This window comes from Theobroma cacao, chromosome 7 (assembly GCF_000208745.1).
Source record: "Theobroma cacao cultivar B97-61/B2 chromosome 7, Criollo_cocoa_genome_V2, whole genome shotgun sequence".
NCBI lineage: Eukaryota > Viridiplantae > Streptophyta > Magnoliopsida > Malvales > Malvaceae > Theobroma > Theobroma cacao.
Window position 1 is genome coordinate 6,906,940 of NC_030856.1, and position 21,290 is coordinate 6,928,229.

The 21,290-nt window shown below is 33.4% G+C and overlaps 1 pseudogene; it reads right to left on the bottom strand.

Moving 5' to 3' along the window:
• The window catches only part of LOC18594203, a 92,043-nt pseudogene that overhangs the window by 63,796 nt on the left and 6,957 nt on the right, over positions 1–21,290 (bottom strand).

Sequence of the window (21,290 nt, forward strand, 5' to 3'; positions counted from 1 at the left end):
AAATAAATTCAGATACATAAGAAAACTAATGGACCAAAAAATTAATTTGCTAATTTTTTTTAGTTCTTTTATAATTATTAATATCTATTGTCACATGCATTGCAAGTGAATACTTGTTTTCAAATATATTTTTAAATTCTTACATATTAGATAAATCTTAATAATATTAATAGTAAAAAGATTTAAAATAATAACTTAAAAATATTATAAATAAATATAATCATTTTCATTGATCAAAAAGTTGTTCTAACATTCGAACTTTATACATATTATAAGCATCTACCAAAAGGTGGTGGTTTTTGTATACCTTTTATCAAGTAATGAGATCATTTCAATGCCTTTCAATATATATATATGTATATTATAACCCTCTACCAGCCAACTAAAAATTCACTGAATGATCTACTCAAAATGCTGTCTTTCTGGATTGAAACTTTCATATTGTCTCCAATTACAAGAATTAAGCAATGTTATCTGCTCAAAGTAAAATCATTGCCTTGTATGTGTGTGTATACATGTACACATGGACATACAATCATGTCTATATGCATACATCTTACACACACACACACACACACACAATTACATCCATTAGAACAAGGTTTGACCTGAAGATCTCTACCTAATACTCCAGGAGTTCTCTTTTTCCTTTCCTTCGATTCCTTTTGATAGCCCCAAATAATTCACGAATGGCTCAAAAGGACAAATACTCTCCTGCCCTCAAACTGCTTCATCATGTTTAAATCCCAACAGTCACCAAGGAGAACTGCAAGCTCCTGAGCTAGTAGGACATCTATGTACCCTTTCACCCGAATTTAAACAAAAGACAAACTCGCTCTGTTATATGAGACAGGGAGTATCATATACATTCCAACTAAAGCAAGACAGACTGTTTCATTTGTGCCGCTTCATGTCATTATATTTGCAGAAGAAAGAGGTCAAATCCAGCTTATGATGATTGCTTGCTCACCAACCTCCCGAAAATCTGTCAAATGTATATCCTGAATAGAGGAAAATTTCCTTATATTGAATCCACGCACGAAAGGATTAAATTAAGATGTTTGCTTTATGGAGTGAACATAGTTTAGGGTAAATCTGTTAAACCATTCACACAATTAGAGTAATAAGTCAATTCATGTCCACAATTATTTTCACTACAATTTGTAATAATTCAATCCCAACTATCTTTAGTGTAACAGTCTACTTGTATGTAGCCCCTATGCACCCCATAAGCATGGATGATTAGATTATATGGACTCGCTAAATGTTGGTGACTATTCCTGCTCTTACCATAATGGCCATAATATAAAATTCGATTTTCAAAGTCCCAACACAACAAGCACAACCACAAAGAAATAATAAGAACCACATGAAAGAAACAACAACACACATCAACAATTCCTTTTCGAGGTGCATGAATAGCTACAGAGGCAACTCTTTCCCTGTTCGTAGTAAGAGGAACTTGACCCTATAGATTCTCTATTGACCAACTTCTCCATAAAGAAGCAGTTTGGATCACGATATCCCCGAAAGAGTGTATAAAAAAAATATGCTTACAGAAAGGGATAAAGGAACTATTGCTTTACAAGAAATTGAAAACCATAGGTGCAGAAGAAACCTTCCATAGTTGCACTACAACAAGTGCCTGGTATCTAAGAGCAATATACGACCAAGCGAATCTGTTAATAGCAGCCAAAGTAGCACTGGGTGATAAGGTGGGCTTTTCACCCTTTCTGGGGTGATCCTTCAAACATGTCAAAGGAGAAGCTGAAAAAATATCATGACATCAAAAACTTATTCGATAGGTTTTGGAAAAGCCATAATAAAGAGAACTAAGAAAGTGGCTAAGGTTTGTACGCTAACTAAGCCATAATAAAGAGAACTAAGAAAGTGGCTAAGGTTTGTACGCTAACTAAGCCACAATAAAGAGAACTAAGAAAGTGGCTAAGGTTTGTATGCTAACTAAGCGTATTAGCATTCAGAACATATCAAAAGAAACCATGAACTTGTAACATTCTTTATCTCAGAACATGATACAAACAGAATAGTTTTTCTTAAATAATAAATACTCTCTATCCACTTAAATATTTAATCTCACATCAGAACATGCTAAGATGAACTCTTTTGCTTGGTATAAGCCCATAGTTGAATCGCAAGAATAAGCATGTGACAGGAATGACAATAAAAAATTATTAAAAGGCTTACTAAACCCAATAATCAGACAAACATGCAAGCAGAGGTTGCAGGTCTAATAATGAGATTGTCGCCACAAATCTTGTGTTAGTACCAAAGCAAAAACGAGAACTAAAGACCAGTTAAATGATCCCAGCAACAGCAAACATTCCCGACCAATGGAAATCAGCTTCAATCACCTAAAATTTGAATCTAAGAAAATATTTCTGTAAAATATTTATAAGAATAAATGAATTTTGAAACAAGCACATATTTTTAGAGATTCACACTACATAATTTAAGTACCATGCAGAAGATAATGCCAGAACCAACTGAGGAATAATATACAGGTTTAACAAACTTCACCTACAGCAAATTGAGGCTTCTCTTCTAACTTCCTGTTTGACGTTGGTTCACTCTGTCATATCATTTTAGAAAAAGAAGCAATTGTGGAACATGTTGCAGGCACAACTTTTGACAAATAGCTCCTACCAAGGAACAGTTCCTATCTTCTGAAAGTCTTCGACATAATTAAACAAAAATTCAACAATAAAGCACCGATGGAAAAAAAAAAAGAGAGAAAAAACCTACGAAAGAATCTGTTCTTTTAATGAAAGATAAATCATATTATATTTCAAAATGCAAAGAGACTAACCTGAAAGCTGAGATCACAGCATCATCTCCAATGATGACTGCACAATAGGAACGTTGACTTGACTGCCCAACAATAAAGGCAGTTGAATTCAATAGCAGAATAACTTCAGAAAGCTTCCATAATTCACTAGCAAAACCACCAAAAGCATAAATAAAGTGCACTATTAGGAGCAAGAAGTGAATGTTGAACCAGTAAAACCAGTTTTTCATACACACATTTTGAAGATCAAATGGCCCTTAATTAAGAATTGAAAAATAAATAATTCAACTGTTAGCATGAGCTAATAAGATTAAGCAACATTAAAAATCACCTGGAGTTCCATGAGGGGAGGTGGCATTATGCCACTGATTGCTGCATCAACACATGACCCATACTTATTAACATTCCAGAACTGGTAAGGAAATCTCCATGCGAGTTCCCTATATCCTCTGAATCTTTCTTTGGTTTCTGATCCCAAAAACGAGAATGTGTTTCTTGAAACGGCCTTTGAAGCATACTTTACATTCCTGGAGGGAAGTCATCTAAGTTAGTCAAACATGTCCAGAATATACACAAATCTAATGCTTTGCTTCTGCATCAGATAAACAGGCAGGGACTCACTTGAATATTAGACCCATCAAAATATGCAATTACACCAAGTATGACAACACAAACCTCCTCTGAAGATTTATCTTGTGTCAGATCTTTCATACTTCCACGGACTCTTAACTTTACGATGTGTCCTGGATATACCATCTAAAATCAAATGATGCAGGAATTTAAGACATATTCAAATGTTCAATCACTCAGAGTCACTAGAGAAAACTTTCTCCATTTTCCATACTTCAAATATTGTATTGCAGCAACAATACCAGCAGTGTCAATTTAAGACATATTCAGAGTTGATTTCTGTCCTCTTGACTGCCGAACAGACTAATGAACTACTGTTCAAGAACCATGATCTTTAACCTGCTAGCTCGAAAGCATTGCCTGAAGTAAATGCTAGTTCTGGTAAGAATACAAGCCAATTTAAGGGCCATGAGCACAAGCAAGGGCATAACCCATGTTGGGGTGGCTGGAGGTTTGACCATCTTAGGCAATCTAATCTTGTCCCGAAGCATAGTAAGTGCAAGAAACCCAAGAAAGAGCATGATGAAAGTATCTACCATTGTTGTGGCATGACTGGACACTGGTCAAGTACTTGTCATAGGCCAAAACATTTTGCTAATCTGTACCAAGCATCCCTAAAGATTAAGGGCAAGCATGTTGAAACTCACGCCATTGAGAATCCTATTGTTATACCCAACGTTGAAGCTAACAATGCCTTTGTTGAATTGACTCCACCTGTTTCTGTAGAAGCAAAAACATCCTTAAAAGTCTCTGATTTCTTCAAAGACCCTAATTGCAATGATAAGGCATCAGATTGGTGGAAGACAACCCAAACTTAGGGTCTGAGGATTTTACTGTTTTTTTTTTTTTTTGCTCTAAATGTATTACCCTTGGTTGATTGTTCCCAAGGAAAAACAATATGGTCATTTAATTATTATGAAATTAATTCCATATTTGTTATTTGAAACCCCATGACTAATTTGCAAATTTTGATGATACTTGATACCTGAAGTTGTCAATATAAGTGCAAATGAAAATCATTGAGAAAAGTGAAAATGTCTATTTGCTTGATAGTGCAACAACACATACCATACTTCATGGCAAGCATTTTTTCTCAAGTGTTATATTGTGTAAGGCAAAGGTTCATACAATATCAAGTCCTGTTGGGATTATTGTTGGCTCTAGAAATGCCAAAATTGTTTTGTCAAATGGCACCACCTTGCATTTCAAGGATGCATTGCTAAGTTGTAGATCGAAGAGGAATCTACTTAGCTTCAAAGATGTACGCTGTAATGAGTACCATCTTGAGACAATTTATAAGCAAAATAAGGAATGTCTCTACATCACTCCTTATAAGATGGGCCAGAAGACCATCCATGAAAAGTTGAAAGCTTCAACTATAGGATTGGATTGTGTCACTAATAGAGCTGTTGAATCTTAAGCTTCCATGTCCTAGAGACTGGTAAATCCTAATGAATTTGGACTTTGGCATGATCATTTAGGTCATTCGGGAGCTACGATGATGCATAAGATAATCCAAAATACTAAAAGATAGCCTTTAAAGGATAAATAGGTTTTGTTGTCCAAAGATTATACTTGTGAAACTTGTTCACAAGGAAATCTAATTACTAAACCTTTTATGACAAAAGTATATCTTGAATCCCTTTCATTCTTGCAAAGAATCCAAGGTGATATTTTGTGGATCAATACAACTGGCAAATGGGCCATTCATATATTTCATGGTATTAATGGATGCATCTTCTAGATGGTCCCATGTTTGCCTGCTATCTACATGCAACATTGCCTTTGCATGTTTATTTGCGCATATTATAAAGCTCCAGACACATTTTCCTGATTATCTAATCAAGAGTGTAAGGATGGATAATGTTGGTAAATTTACATCAAAGAGCTTTGATACATATTGTACTTCACTGGAAACCAAGGTTAAACACTCGGTTCCACATGTTCATATTTATAACGAATTGGCAGAATCATTGATTAAGCGCATCCAAATTATAACTCATACTCTATTATTAAGAACAAAGCTCAACTATTTAACATGGGTTCATGTTGTTTTGCATGCGGTGGCATTAATTAAATTGCACCCCACTACTTGTCTCCTGCAATCTCCCATGTAGTTGGTTCTAGGTTATGAACCAGACATTTCACATTTACGCACCTTTGGTTACACTGTGCAAGTGCCTATAGCACTACCCAAAAGGGACTAAAATGAGTCTCCAATGCCATTTAGGCATTTACATTAGGCTTGATTCACCATCTATTATTAGGTTCTTGGAACCAATGACAGGTGATCCTTTTACCGTCAGATTCGCAAATTGACATTTTGATGAAATAATGTTTCCACCAATTGGGATACCTAAGGCTTCAATGACTAAAAAGTATAAACTAGTTGAGATTCTCTCCTGGAATGAGAAAAATCTATCCCATTTAGACTCAAGAACTCCTGAATTTGAAAATGAGGTGCAACGTATAATCCATTTACAAGCAATTACCAATAAACTTCCTGACGCATTTAATGATGCTACCAAAGTTACAAAGTGTAATATTTCAGTTGTCAATATTCCAGTAAAGATTGTTGTTCTTGAAGAATATGATGAAATGGATCAAAAAGGCTTACGCTTGAAGCATAAAAGACCGATAAGATCCAAAGACACTGTTCGTCGAAAATGAATGGGGAGGATTAGGAAATGACTTCAAAAAAGCCTGGTGTTGAGCTTGATCTAAAAGAGCTTATTGCCCCTAAAAAGGCATAAATTTGTGAAAATACCACTAACCCTGGAAATATTGAGATTTCCATTACATATTTTAATGAGATTTAGGATCAAAATGAGATAATCATCGATAATGTTTTTGCACTCTCAATTGCTCATGAGATTATAAATAATTATTATGAACCACAATCTATTATTGAATGTCAACAAAGGCAAGATAGGCTCAAGTGGGAAGAAGTAATCCAGGCTAAATTAGCTTCCCTAACTAAACGAGAGGTTTTCGAGCTTATAGCTTGAACTCTCGACAATGTAAAGCCCGTTGGATACAAGTGGGTCTTTGTTCTGAAACAAAATGAGAAAATCGAGGTCATGAGGCATAAAGCTCGACTCATTGCCCAAGGCTTCTCTCAAAGACTTGGGATTGATTATGATGAGACATATTCACTTGTGATGGATATGATTCCTTTTATTTCCTTATTAACCTAGCAATTTCTGAAAAAATGGAAATACGTCTAATGGTCGTTGTGACAGCATATCTATATGGTTCATCAAGCTCAGATATTTATATGAAAACTCCCGAGGGATTCAAACTACCTAAAACATACACTCCCCATAACTTATTCTCATTAAAGTTGCAAAGATCTTTGTATGGGTTAAAGCAATCCGGTCACATGTGGTATCAGTATTTAAGCAAGTATCTAATCAATGAAGGGTACAAAAATGATCTTATCTGCCCATGCGTGTTTACTAAGAAATCTTAAACCGGATTTGCTATTATAGCAGTTTATGTCTATGATATAAATTTGATTGGAATTCCAAAAGAGTTATGTAAAACTGCTGAATATTTGAAAAAGGAGTTTGAAGTTAAAGTGTTGGGTAAAACCAAACTTTGTCTTGGTCTAGAGCTTCAGCACAAAGCAAATAGAATACTTGTCCATCAATTAGCATATACTGAGAGATTACTGAGACGTTTCAACATGGACAAGGCTCACCTATTGAGCACCCCTATGGTTGTAAGGTCTCTTGATCCCCAAAAGAACCCATCTCATCCTTGAGAACCTGATGAGGAAATACTTGGTCCTGAATAACCATATCTCAATGCAATTGGGGCTTTGATGTACTTGGCACAATGTACAAGATCATATATCGCTTTTACAGTAAATTTGTTGGCAAGTTTTAGCTCTAAGCCAACCCAGAAACATTGGAATGGAATAAAATATATCTTCCGTTATCTCCAAGGAACCATAGATTTGGGTTTATATTATTCCAAGGATTCTACTAACTCTGGTTTAGTTGGATACGCTGATACTGGATATCAATCTAATCCGCACAAGGCTCGCTCTCAAATTGGTTATTTACTTTGCTATAACGCCATTGTTATTTCTTGGCACTCTACTAAGCAAATGTTAGTAGCTACATCTTCCAACCACTCTGAGATTATCACCCTATATGAAGTAAGAAGAAAGCATGCTTGTTTGAGATCCGTTATAATGCATATTCATAATTTTTGTTGTTTAACGTTGGTTACAAATTCTCCAACTATAATTTATGAAGATAATGTTGCTTGCATTGCACAAGACAGGGGAGGATATATTAAAAGTGATAGAACCAAGCTTATCTCGCAAAAATTTTTCTACACTCATGAACTCTAGGAAAATCGACAAGTTGACGTTAAATAAATTCGATCCACCAATAACCTTGCAAATCTTTTTACCGAATCATTATCAACGTCAACATTTGAGAAATTAGTATATGGCATTGGAATGTGGAAAGTTAACAAGATGAAAGATTAATTTGCTCTAGAAGTGGCAATATGGCTCAATTGAGGGGGAGCAATTATGGACCATGCAAGATACTTTTTTTTTCCTTTTGACCAATTTTTGTCCCACTGAGTTTTTTCGGCTTGAGGTTGTTAATGAGGCAGTACAATGCACATTCCAAGGGGAGTGTTATGAAATATGTGAATATCCATTGTATTTCATAATACTCAATGTATCTCCCCATATCTACTGTACATATTTATGTTGGTATATCCCTATCTCCTGGTTACATCCCTATCTACCAAGTTCATTCTCCCTATTTATGTAAATTCATTCCCCCTCCACCTTAGTGTGCCTATAAATAGAGGCATTGTAGTTCGTGGTAGATATTTTGAAACAAAAAATGAAATAGAAGATCTTGTTACATTCTTACTACTTCTCTGTAATATTCTCTTTCAAAGTTATATTTCACAACAGATATTTTATATTATTAACCATTAAGGTATTCAAAACTATTAAAATTAATAAAAATATTTTTTAAGGAAAATCATTAAATATAATTGAAAATCTTATTTATAAATGAGATAAAATATTATTATATTTATAATAAAAATATTTTTAATCAAAGTTATTTGATGTAATTAAATTCTTACAAATTAGATAAATTTTATTAATATTAATGATAAAAATATTAAAATAATAATTTAAACAATATAATGAACAAATATAATTAGTTTCATCAATCAAGAGTAAAACTATCTAAAGAGTAGGCTATGCGATCAGTTGCACTTGAATCCATGATCTAATGTTCTTGTTTAATCATAACCGTGTTATCACGCTTCAACTCAACTAGTAACTTTGTTATGTGTGCTAAAAACAAGATGATTAAAAACTATACCTACAAAGGCAGAATTGACAAGTGAGTATTTGCTGGGTTGAGCGTTTGAAGGGGTACTCTTACCATCGTTGTTGATGAGCCATTCTCATTTAAAAGGTCCATGAGTCTATTGACCTACTACTTAAGCATAGTCATCTGAGACATGGAACTAGTACTTTCTATCTCCTCCACATGACTAGTTTAAGTGTCATCTGTCTCTGTTTCAATTGATGCAAAGGCATTGTTCATAACTACTCCTTTCTTCACATAGGGTTTTCTTTTAGTGAATTTAAAGTCCTCTAAGAAACCCATTATCTCGTAGCACTTCTCTTTCACATGTCCCTTTTTCCCACAGTGAGTACATGTTAATTCTTTCTTTGGTTTTCTTTTGAAATCAGTTGTTGCAAGCATTGCTAAGGACTCAAGAAAAGGTTGTGATTGGAGAAACGTATTTCTTTGCGACTCTTCTATAAGAACCATATTGTGAACCTTGGGGCTATTAGATCCATGAGAATAATTTGGAACCTAATGGTTGAGAAGGATTCATTTAAGCCATTAAGAAATCTAAATTCCATGTCTTTCTAGTATTGGTCAGAGAATTTTTTGAAGCAGCTTGCATTGCATTTCCCACACTCACAGTGAGGTAGGGGCTTGTAGTTTCTTAGTTCTTCCCAAATGCCTTTTAGCTCTACAAAATAACTATCTACTGTTTTAGTTCCTTGAGTTACACTTCCTAGTGTGCATTAGAGATTGCAAACTCTAGTGTCATTAGGTTGAGCAAAATTTTGCTTCAGAGTGTTCCAAATCTTAGTAGCAGAATCCATTAAGAAGATGGTAGAGGCTATTAGTTGAGAAATGGAGTTTAACAGCCAAGTCACTATTAAGTTATTGCATCTATTCAATGTTGGGTATAAATCATTAGTGATTGAAGGCTTAGGGATGGAACCATTTATAAATCCAACCTTGTTTCTAATTGATAAGGCTAGCAGGAAGGAACAGCTCCAACCTACATAGCTGTTTGTGGAGAGTTTGGGGTTTACAACCATTGATCTAGGATGGTCAGTGTTATGAAGGTAAATGGCGATTGGGGATCATTAGCTGGTGAAATTTGTAAAGCAGATGAAACAAATGCAATGTTTCTTGTTATGGATTCAGTTGATTCAGTCATTTGTTCCTTTTTATTAACAAAAAAGTAAAGTAAACTTCATATTTTAGTTTTATAACTTTTAAAAGAAATTAAACATAAAAAATCAGATAATTGAATTGAAAATTTCCCTAACATGCCCCATTTGTTGGAGTTTTCGATTTTACCTCTAAAATTAATCCATAATTTTCTCTTCGATTTTCCTAACAGAAAAATGCAGCTATTAAATCATTTTGTATGTAGTTGAGGTAATAAAAAATTAAAAATTAATTGAATAAAGGAACTTCTTATTATAGAGTGCAACAAATTCAGGTCATCATTAAAACAACTTTAAGAAATTGGAATGATTATTATTATTACAATTAAAGTGAGGACTAGAGAGATAGCTTCTTCTGTTTGTTTGGTTTTTTTCCAAGAAAAAGAGAGAAAGCTCAAAAAGTAAGAAATTCATTTCACATGCAAGAAGACGTGTGTGACAAAACTAAAAGAAAAGCTTCAAAGATGATAAACAGGAGAGGAGCTAGGAAATTGCTGGAAAAGTTTATGTGCAATGCGTGTTTTCTCATCCTTCCACTGCATTTGCATTTTCACAATAAAGCCACTTTACTAAAACTTGAAAAGAAAAAGCATTAAAGCGTGTTGAATGTTCTGGTACTTATTGAAAGCACACATTTAAATTCAATCTCTTTGAGACAGTTGTTTTCTGATCCTCTGAACCTTTCTTTGGTTTCTGATCCCAAAAACGAGAATGTGTTTCTTGAAACGACCTTTGAAGCATACTCTACATTACTGGAAGGGAGTTATCTAAGTTAGTCAAACATGTCCAGAATATACACAAATCTAATGCTTTGCTTCTGCATGAGATAAACAGGCAGGGACTCACTTGAATATCAGACACACCAAAACATGCAATTACACCAAGTATGACAGCACAAACCTCCTCTGAAGGTATATCTTGTGTCAGATCTTTCTTACTTCCATGGATTCTTAACTTTACGATGTGCCCTGGATATACCATCTAAAATCAAATATTAAACTAATGAATTCACCATTTGAACAACAATTTATCTCTAACTCATTTCAACCTAATAACTTTAGATCCAATTGATGTTAACATGAGAAGACTCCTATAAGTTTACATGAAAATCTACAAAACACACCAAATTATGTTTATTTCACTTTGCACTTTCTACAACTGTATCATCCATTGAAGGTAAAATTAAAAAACTGAACACATAAATAAATCCAGCATTCAATAAATACATCAAGTTAAGCAAACGCAAAAAAGCAATCATTTTTGAAGAATTAAAAATAAAAATGAAACTTATTTAGATAATGAAATGCATAATTCTACTTTTATATGAAGTGACTAATTATTCCAGTCATTGTTCATTTAATCAATTACAAAATTTTGCTTCAAAGCAACCTTTCAAGCAATAGCAATAACAACCAAACCAAACGCAAAACAGATAAAAAGAAAAAAAATAAAAACTGAAATGAAAACTTACCTGTCTATGAATCAAATCACCACGCAAAGAGTAAACCAAGATGAAAGGAAAGTGGTGCTGGCGTTGGCGATGAGGATAAGAGATCGGTTAGCAAAGGCAAGGCAGTGAGCGTCGAGAGCACAGAGGAGAGTGGTGCTGGCGTTGGGTGGCAAGCCATCCTTCTTTGCCAGCGCCGAACTCGGACAAGTCTTCGCAGGTGATGCGGCCAAGATCCATCAAGTGACGATGGCTTCGCTTCGACATTGCGTAGGGCAACTGATTACGGATTAGAAAGGAAAGAATTTTGTACATGAAAGGCAAGTGGTGACTTTGTGGGATCCACTTGTAGGGTTGGGAAGAAAATTCCAAAAATTAATTAAAAATTAAAATGAAAGCATTGGAACATGTTTGATTAAAGTCTTGCAAATTACAACAAAATTTTCAATACAAATTCTAAATTCAGAAAAAAAAATCTTCAGAACTTGTCTTTTCCACATAAAACTTCAGATAAATGCTGCTGAACATGAATAGCAAATAATCAACTAAGAACACCTAGAATTGTTCAAACCACCGCCATGGAAAGGCCAGATGCTAGAGAAGCAGGGTCCATTGGATTTGGTTCGAAAGCCACCTTGACAAATAGAAAAAAAAAACAAAGGAAAATCAATTATAGATTACAAAAGCAATGAGAACTTTGTTATTATTCTACTTTGACAAAAAAAAAACTCACCTATGCATGATCTGGATGTAGTGCTAGTTTCTTCTTCCTCTGTTTCTACCAACCCACTTTGTAACATTGTTTTGCCAATCTCTCTCAACCATTCTGATAAACCACCATGGTCTTCCTGTTGTGAATACAATGTATCCTATGCTCAATCCTAACACCACTCCACATCCATAGCCCATCATTACAACTTCCCAAAAAAAGGCCATTTTAGAACCTTCATCTTCCTCAAGCATTGGTACCGGTGGTTTTGGTTCCTCCTCATTGCCGCATTTCTTCGACAATGGGAAGCCGCACAATCCCAAGTTACCGCTATAAGAATTGTTCTCAAAAGTATCAAATTGCTTTCCATTTGGAATTGGTCGAACCAGATCATTTTGTGAAAGATTTAACACTGCAAGGAATGTCAGATTCGTCAACTGAGAAGGAATTTTGCCACCAAGCTTGTTTGACGAGAGATCTAACGATTCAAGTGCTACCATATTTCCGAAAGATAGTGGGATAGGACCAGTTAAGTTGTTGTTAGACAAGTTGAGCACTTGGAGCGAAATGAGTTCTCCGAGTTCCTTAGGAATTTGTCCATAAAATAAATTGTTTGAAAAGTCTATGGACGTGAAAATGTCTAAGGTTTTTGCCAACTCAATCTCCAATCTCTTCATTGTTACATTCACAGAAACATTCATAGAAATTTGCTGATAGACACTTTCATGTCCTTTTCCATAAGAACATGAACACTGACGGCCTGAATCATCTGCATAAGCACCACCGTCAAATATACCTTTACGTTCAGAAAAAATTTTTTCATTAGGCACATTCATCCGTGAGGCTGGACCCCAAGAACGCATATACCCCAGTGAGCTTGGAACCCGATGTCTCTTTTGAGGTACATCTTTCATTGCTCTCAAATTTTGGAAGAATTTTGTTGGCAAGGGGCCAGTGAGCTCATTATGAGAGAGATCAATTATTTGCAATGAGGAGAAGTTAGACGAAGCTATGGAATTGGGCATGGGACCATAAAATCTATTATTTCGCAAAAGAAGAACTTTTAGCTCAGGAAGTGAAACTAACCAATGGGGAAAGGTATCAGTAAACTTGTTGTTCCTTAAATTCAAAACTTTCAAAGAACTACAATTAGCCAAAGATTGCGGCAATAATCCTTCCAATTGGTTGTCATTAAGGAGAAGATATCTCAACTGATCATTTGTAAAAGAATCAGGGACTTTGCCATAAAAATTATTCATCTCCAAATTCATGAACTCGAGATAAAAGCTGAAATTTCCAAGATAATTTGGAATGGTTCCAGTCAAGTTATTTCTAGACAAGTCAAGAAAAACAAGTGAACTTAGATTGCAAATCGAAGGATTTGACAGAATTGGCCCTTGAAGCGAGTTGGACCGAAGGTCAAGAACTCGAAGATTCTTTCCTGGAAATTGCTCCAAAGTGGTCAAAGAGTTGTAAGGAAGGTGCAACTCGAGCAAGCTTTCCCACCCTTCTGCTTCCCATTTGGAAATTCCACCACAAATCTTGTTATTGGAAAGATCTAAAATCTCCAAATTTGATTTTTGAAAGAAACTTGGGAATTGTTTTATGCTACAAGAAGAGAATGATACAGTAGCAAGCTGGGGGAAGGAATAGTTAACATCATTACCGCTTGTGCTTAATGATAGTAAACTATTATTTGAAAGATAAAGATGGGAAAGATCTTTGAGTTTTGCAAGCATATTTGACTTGATGACACCACTCAAGTTGTTTGATGAAAGATCAAGCTGTTCAAGGTTCACAAGATCAAAAAAAGAACTGGGTATTGGACCATGAATGTCATTAGAACTCAAATCAATATTTCGGACAGAATTAGGCTTCTGAATTTGGTCGATTGGGCCGGTGAGTTTGTTATGGCTGAGATCTAAATCTAACAACGATGGCAGAGTAAACAGCCAAGATGGTACTCCACCACTTATTAGGTTATTAGATAACCTAAATCCTTCTAGCAATTGAAGCTCACTAACATGATTTGGCAGTGGACCTTCTAATTGATTATGTGACAAATTTAGTAGGGTAACTTGTGTGAGATTAAACATAGTTGTTGGAAGTTGACCACTAAAATTGCAAGAATCAAATTTCAAAGTAGTTAATTTTTTGAGGTTTCCAAAAGCATCCAGAATTTGTCCTCCAAACTCGTTTTGAGAAATATCTAAGAAGATGATTTGAGTGAGATTTCCAAATGATGCAGGAATTGACCCTCTAAAACTGCAAGAGGAAAGGTTCAACAACTTAAGGGCAGTACTCAAGTTTGTCTCAGGGAGATAACCTGTGAGATTTTGATTCGAACCTAAATCTATGTGCTGAAGGTATGGAAGACGAAAAATTCCACTTGGAAATTCTCCATGCAGGTTACACTCACTGAGACTCAAACGTTCCAGAGATGAAGTCAAGTTCAAAAAGGAAGGAAGTGCAACATCAGACATATCTACAGAGTCAAGGATAAGGTTTCTTAAATTGGTTAAGTTTTGTGCAAGCATGTTAAAACCTTGGCTATCAATTCTCTATTCAGATTGAGGATACATGGGAGTAGAAAGATCGAGTGAAACCAATTTTGATAGGAAACTAATTTCATATGGGATTAAGCCAGAGAATGAATTAGAAGAGAGATTAAGATGAGTCAAACTCACTAACTGATTAAATAACACCAATGAGAGAGAGCCATTGAAATCGTTGTGAGCAAGATTGAGTCGTTTGAGTCCTTGAAGGTGGAAGAGACTACTGTTTTCAGGGAGAGTGCCATAAAGGCAGCTGGCACTGAGGTCGATGCCAATGACATGGCCCCTTACCTTGTGGCAACTGACTCCTTCCCATGAACAGCAATCCGTGATTTCATTTCAAGAATTTGTTGGGTAATCAACGCAATAATCATGCAGAGAAATGGTGTTTTTGAATTCGAGCAAGGCAGCTCTTTGTTCTGGGAGGCATAAATGAGCTGAATGAAAATGCAAAAACGCAAAAAGCAGAAAAAGGGTTGGAAACAACATCCTAACTACCTTTCCCATATTTTCTCGAGAAAAAGGAAGTTATGAAACAAGGGTAGTCGAAAAAGGGCAAGCTAGGGAGGTGAAACTGAAAATGAGTTGTGGTTGAGGTTGAGGGACATTAATTATAAATGAAGTACCTGAGAAGTGGAGACATCTCTTTTTCAAGTCTTTGCAAAATGTTTTAAATTTTTTTTTATTAATGAATTTCAAGTCAAGTCTTCTCAACTTGAAAATTTATGTCTGGAATCAAAATTAAATTAACAGAATAAAAAGGAAAAGTGTATGCGTCGTGTGTGACAAGATGGCTGTACACACAAATTTCTTGTCAAAATTTCTTGACTTGAAAATTATGAGACAAATACTAGTATTTGATGAAGTGAGTGATGATCTCTGGAAATTCCTCTGATTAATTTCTTCAATTTGTCTTCAAGAGTCACAAACTTGGACTTAGTCTTGATCACGAACGCTTGATCTTCTCTTCAAGGGTCTTCACGATTTAATCTTGATCACGAACGTACTTGATCTTTGCGTCAAGGGTCTTCACGACTTAGTCTTGATCACGAACACGAACGTACTTGATCTTTGCGTCAAGGGTCTTCACGACTTAGTCTTGATCACGAACACTCGATCTTCACTTCAAGGGTGTACTTGATCTTCGCGTCAAGGGTCTTCACGACTTAGTCTTGATCATGAACACTCGATCTTCAAGGGTCTTCACGACTTAGTCTTGATCACGAACACTCGATCTTCGCTTCAAGGGTCTTCACGACTTAGTCTTGATCACGAACGTACTTGATCATGAACTTCGCTTGATATCTTGATCACGAGCTTTGCTTGATATCTTGATCACGAACTTCGTTGCTACTTGATCACGAACTTCGTTGTTGCTTGATTTTCACTTCAGAAATCTTCTATTCTTCTTGATCTCTGAAATGCTCTCAATCTTCAAATGCTCCCAATCTTCGAATGCCTCCGAATCTTCGAATGCCTCTGAATGAATGAAAATGGTTTGGGGGAGCCCCCTATTTATAATGTTTAGTGGGAGACTTTGATGAGAATGTAATCTCTTTGAATTATCTCTAAATTATTTTAATTTATTTAGAGATAAATCATGATGACTCATTAAAAGTCTTTTGATTGGCCGGACCTTGAGTCATTGAATTTTGAGTGGCTGAAGTTAGGTATTATCTCTAAATTATCTCAATTTATTTAGAGTAAATTAAATAATCTAATTTGACTTTTATCTCTAAATTAATATAATTATTAGAGATAAATTAAATGACCAATAATTAAATTTTGATTGGTCAAAAATATGAATATTATCTCTAAATTATCTTGATTTATTTAGAGATAAATTGGATGACCAACAACTAATTTTTGATTGGTCAAAAATATAAATATTATCTCTAAATTATTTTGATTTATTTAGAGATAAATTGAATGACCAATAACTAATTTTTTGATTGGTCCAAAAAAAATATTATCTGCCAATAGGTGGATTGATTTAACTATATGTCTTTAAAATAATCTAACCAATAAATTAATTATTTTATAATTAATTACATGGTTATTAAATCCACGTGGCGGCATGCAATTGGCTGATAATTTTTTTCTCCTTCTACAATGGCACTTAACAATATTAAAAGAAAAGCTCCAAGATGAAAGAAAGGAGAAGAATCACTAAAGTGTACAAGCATGTTTTTCTCATCATTCCATTGTATTTTCATGTTAAAAGCACCTACTAAAACTTAGAGTAGCATTATTTTTCAATATATTTTTGTTTTTACTATTTAACTCACCTGTTAAAAATTAAATAATTTTAAAATAAGATTTATCAATTTATAATAAGTCAATTTATTTGTAAATACAATGTTTAAAATTGAATCAATTTATGATACTTTGATCAATAGTATAAAACAATCGAAAAGTAAAAATTATACAAAAACAAAATTGAATATTGTTTTGAAAACAATCCAAAAGATTTTGAAACAAAAAGAGTAATAAAATTGATCATATAAGTGACAATTCAACTATGAAAACTATCAAGTCAAAAGGAAGATGAAAAACAATTCATTTCTCCTTAGTTCTCTTATAATTATTAGTATTTATTATCATGTGTTTTATACATAAAATTCTTTAAATTTCATGATGTGGAAGATGAGATTTTTTTTAATTGGCATATAAACACTGACTTTTAATAATCTTGTAATACAATCTAATGAAAAAAAAACTAGAAAATATGGGATTTTTTTTGTTTTTTTACAAAGAAATTATGATATTTTTGTTGGTCATATATTCCAAAAACAATTATTAACAGCAAAAAAAAGTATATTGAAAGAATGAAATTTGAAAAGCCAAAAGAATAACAAAAAGAAGCATTATAGGCTCAATATATTTGTTATCCTTAATAACAGCTTAAGGGTAATAAAATAAAGAAGAGAAGGTAGATTTAAAAAGGTTAAATTATGTTATTAGTTTCTATATTTATAAAAAAATGTGAATTTAATCCATGTACAGAAAAATGTGACTTTAGGCATGGTGAGTGAGAGCATTTTCATTTGGCTTTTGAATACAAAATTAGACTTCTAACCAGTAAACTATCACTTGCAATGATGAGAAACTACAAGTCTACAAATAAACTAGAACGGATTTAGCGTCTTCTTCTTCTTTTTCTTTAAAGGCAGAGAGGGTTTAACTTAATTGTAAACAAGTACCATATTTGTGAGAAGGATTTCGAGGGCAAGCAGACAAACAGGACATGTCCTGAAAGCAGCTAAAAGGTTAAAATAAGCGTGTAGTTGAGGATTTTCTCCAATCTTTTTTGTTAATTGGTTGTTAATTTTTTTTCTTTTTCCCTGACCTTTTTAGTTAATCTCATGTAATTTAGTTAATCTCCCTCTATTCGATTGTTAATTTTTTTTGTTTCCTAATTTTTTTGTTAACCTCATTTAATTTAGGGTTAAGGTGCTTGAGATTAAAATTTGATGGATTTTTGTCCATTGATATCCACACCAACATTTTCGCCACATCAGCAAGTGCCATGTCAACATTTTCACCACATCAACAACTGCCATGTCAGCAAAATGCATCTTATTTGTTCAATCAATGTCAGGTCAACACATAGTCAACACCATCTACAATTTTTTTTTATAAAATATAGAAATTAATTGTAAACTTTAACTATTTAAAATCATTTTTATATACATCGTCAATGAAATTTTTAAAACCTACAAGCAGAGTTAGAAAGTTACCATGTATTACATATTAAATTAATAGATAAATTAATATAATAAATAAATAAACATATGAAAATATTCTAACTTTTTTTGTTAAATTTAAGAACTCGATAGGGGATAATACATAGTCCAAAAAAGATAGTCTTTGTTTACATTGTCATGCTTTATACACAGTTAGTCTTCGGCAACTTTCCCAGCAATTACTGATTACTTCAAAGGTGGGATATCCTTTTGCTTTTCTTTGGACATAATTAATTAATTTACTTCGAATTCCCATTACATGCTTTAGCTTTTGTTTGGTCTTTAATTAATATATTTACCATTACTCTTCAGCTGATATGACTTCTCTTTTTTAGGTGTTGGGTGTTAAAACAATGAAGGGGACCTCCTTCCCACTAATTGGGTCCTAATAAATCAAGCTTTTTTACTATCGCAAATAATTATTTAAGGCTTTGTTTTCCTAATAATTTAATGGTTTTGAACAAACCAAGACCAAGTCATTACTCTCTTTCAAAGTAAATCTTAAAATGTTTCTGTAGACATAATTTCTGAGCATATAATTTCATAAGCATGCTACTTTATTGCTAGTTTCTTCATCCTCCATTACTATTATAGGTGATTATATAGGTGCATTCCATGTATAATTTTATGTGTTTGAGAAAGTACTTCTAGAAAAAAAAAATACTAGTAATGAGAACAAAAACAAATAATTTTTTTCTTTTCTCTCTCAAGAGCAATTTTGCTTTTAAAAGTGATTTTTTAAAAAAAATGATTTTATTAACAATAAAACCAATATGCCATCCGAAGTCTCTACACGATTGCTAAAGACTTCTGTTAGCATATAATTCTAACTTCGGCATCATCAAGACCTACGAGATCTTCTCATGTAAATCCTTACAATTGATATTATAGCAGCATAAAACCATGGAGGACCAATTAGCAATTCAGTTGAAAAGCGATGACAGCAATAAATAATTTTATCATCTATGGCAAAGTTGTTAAATGTAACCTTTATCAAGTTTAAAGTTTTTTTTTTTTTCATAATTGAAGGAAGGAAAATTCAAATCCTGCTCTTTAAGCAAGAGATCATGCATCAAATAATAAGTCAATGCTCAGATGCTTTATTAAGTCTAAAGTTATTTTTAATTAATTCATACATTTGATTCATTAATACAATTAAATCAAATTTCTCTTTTTTTAAATAAATAAAATAAAAATATAAAACGGACAAAATAATGTCTTGTCATATAGAAGAGCGTCAATAGCTGTCTAGTTCACATTTTAGAAAGCCATTTTTATGGGGGATGGGGGTGCAACTTCAATTGTCCTTTTCAAGAAAGCACCAGCAACATCATAAGATATGAACTAGTCATTACACGGCTTCTTAATGTTCCATAACTGGTATTCTATTATTTTTTTTTTTCCTTCTGGCTATTCCAAAACGGAATCTGTTGCTTGAAAATACTGTTGAAGCATACTGTTACTGTAAGATATCAGCTGAGGGAAAAATTATAGTAAGAACTTTACTTTGCAATGCTTTTTTTTTTTAGGATTTAGAAAAAGGAAATTCAAATTTTATTTTTTAAATAGAAGATTATATACCACGTCAAATGTTTGAGTGCAATTTTACAATGCTTTACTCCTGCATCATATCATAATTAACACCATCTTGATTCGTGTCTCGTCCCAACTTCACCATCTTGAATTTTTTTTTATTTTTTTTCAAAAAAAAAAGAGATAGCTCAAAAGTAAGAATTCATGTCACAAATAAACCGTGTGTGACGGGATGGTACTTGTTTTTGAAAAAGTGTTGATTTTATTGAGCCAGCCTTCAACCTGCCTCTTCAAGTCTTTAGTCTTGATTGACTAAAGACTCTTGGTGGCATAAAAGTTGTTTTAGCTGGGTAAAAGCCTGTACACTTGTGAACATAAAGAGATCTACCCAAAGAATAATTGGCACGACATTCCCTGAACAGAATCCAGCCTTAAAAAATAAAGCATCCTAAAATCAACCCGGTTCCAGACAGCAAGACCCTCCCAGTGGTAACAAAAGAGCACTCCTCCCAGTGGTATCATCTCAACGCAAGCAAGAAGTCACAAAAAAGTGATCAAAAAAGGACGTGAGAAAACCGCACCAAACTTAACAATATTAAAGGAAAAGCTTCAAGATAATAGAAAGGAGAGGAATCGAGAAATTGAGGGAAAACTTTATAAGCATGTTTTTCTCATCCTTCCATTGCATTTTCAAGTTAGAAAGCACCTACTAAAAGTTAGAGTAACATTATGTTTCCTTATATTTTGGTTTTTACTATTTAACTCATTTGATAAAAAATTAAATAATTTTAAAATAAAATTTATCAATTTATGATAAATCAATTTATTCATAAATACAAATATTCAATATTGAATCAATTTATGATACTTCAGTCGATGATACAAAACAAACGAAAAGTAAGGATAATACAAAAGCAAAATTGAATATTGTCTTGAAAACAATCCAAAAGACGGTAACGTGAATTTTGAAACAAAAAAAGTAATAAAATTGAACATATAAGTGACAAAGATATGATAATTGAAATAAACATTTAATTTTTGTTCCTTTTGATTAACAAAAAATTAAAGTAAGCTTCATATTTTAGTTATATAACTTTTAAAATAAATTAAATATAAAAAATCAGATAATTGAATTGAAAATTTCCCTAAAATGCCCCGTTTGTTGGAGTTTTCGGTTTTACCTCTAAAATTAATCCATAAATTTCTGTTGGATTTTCCTAACAGAAAAATGCAACTATTAAATAATTTTTGTATGTAGTTGAGGTAATAAAAAATTAAAAATTTATTGAATAAAGGACCTTCTTATTATAGATTGCAACAAATTCAGGTCATCAT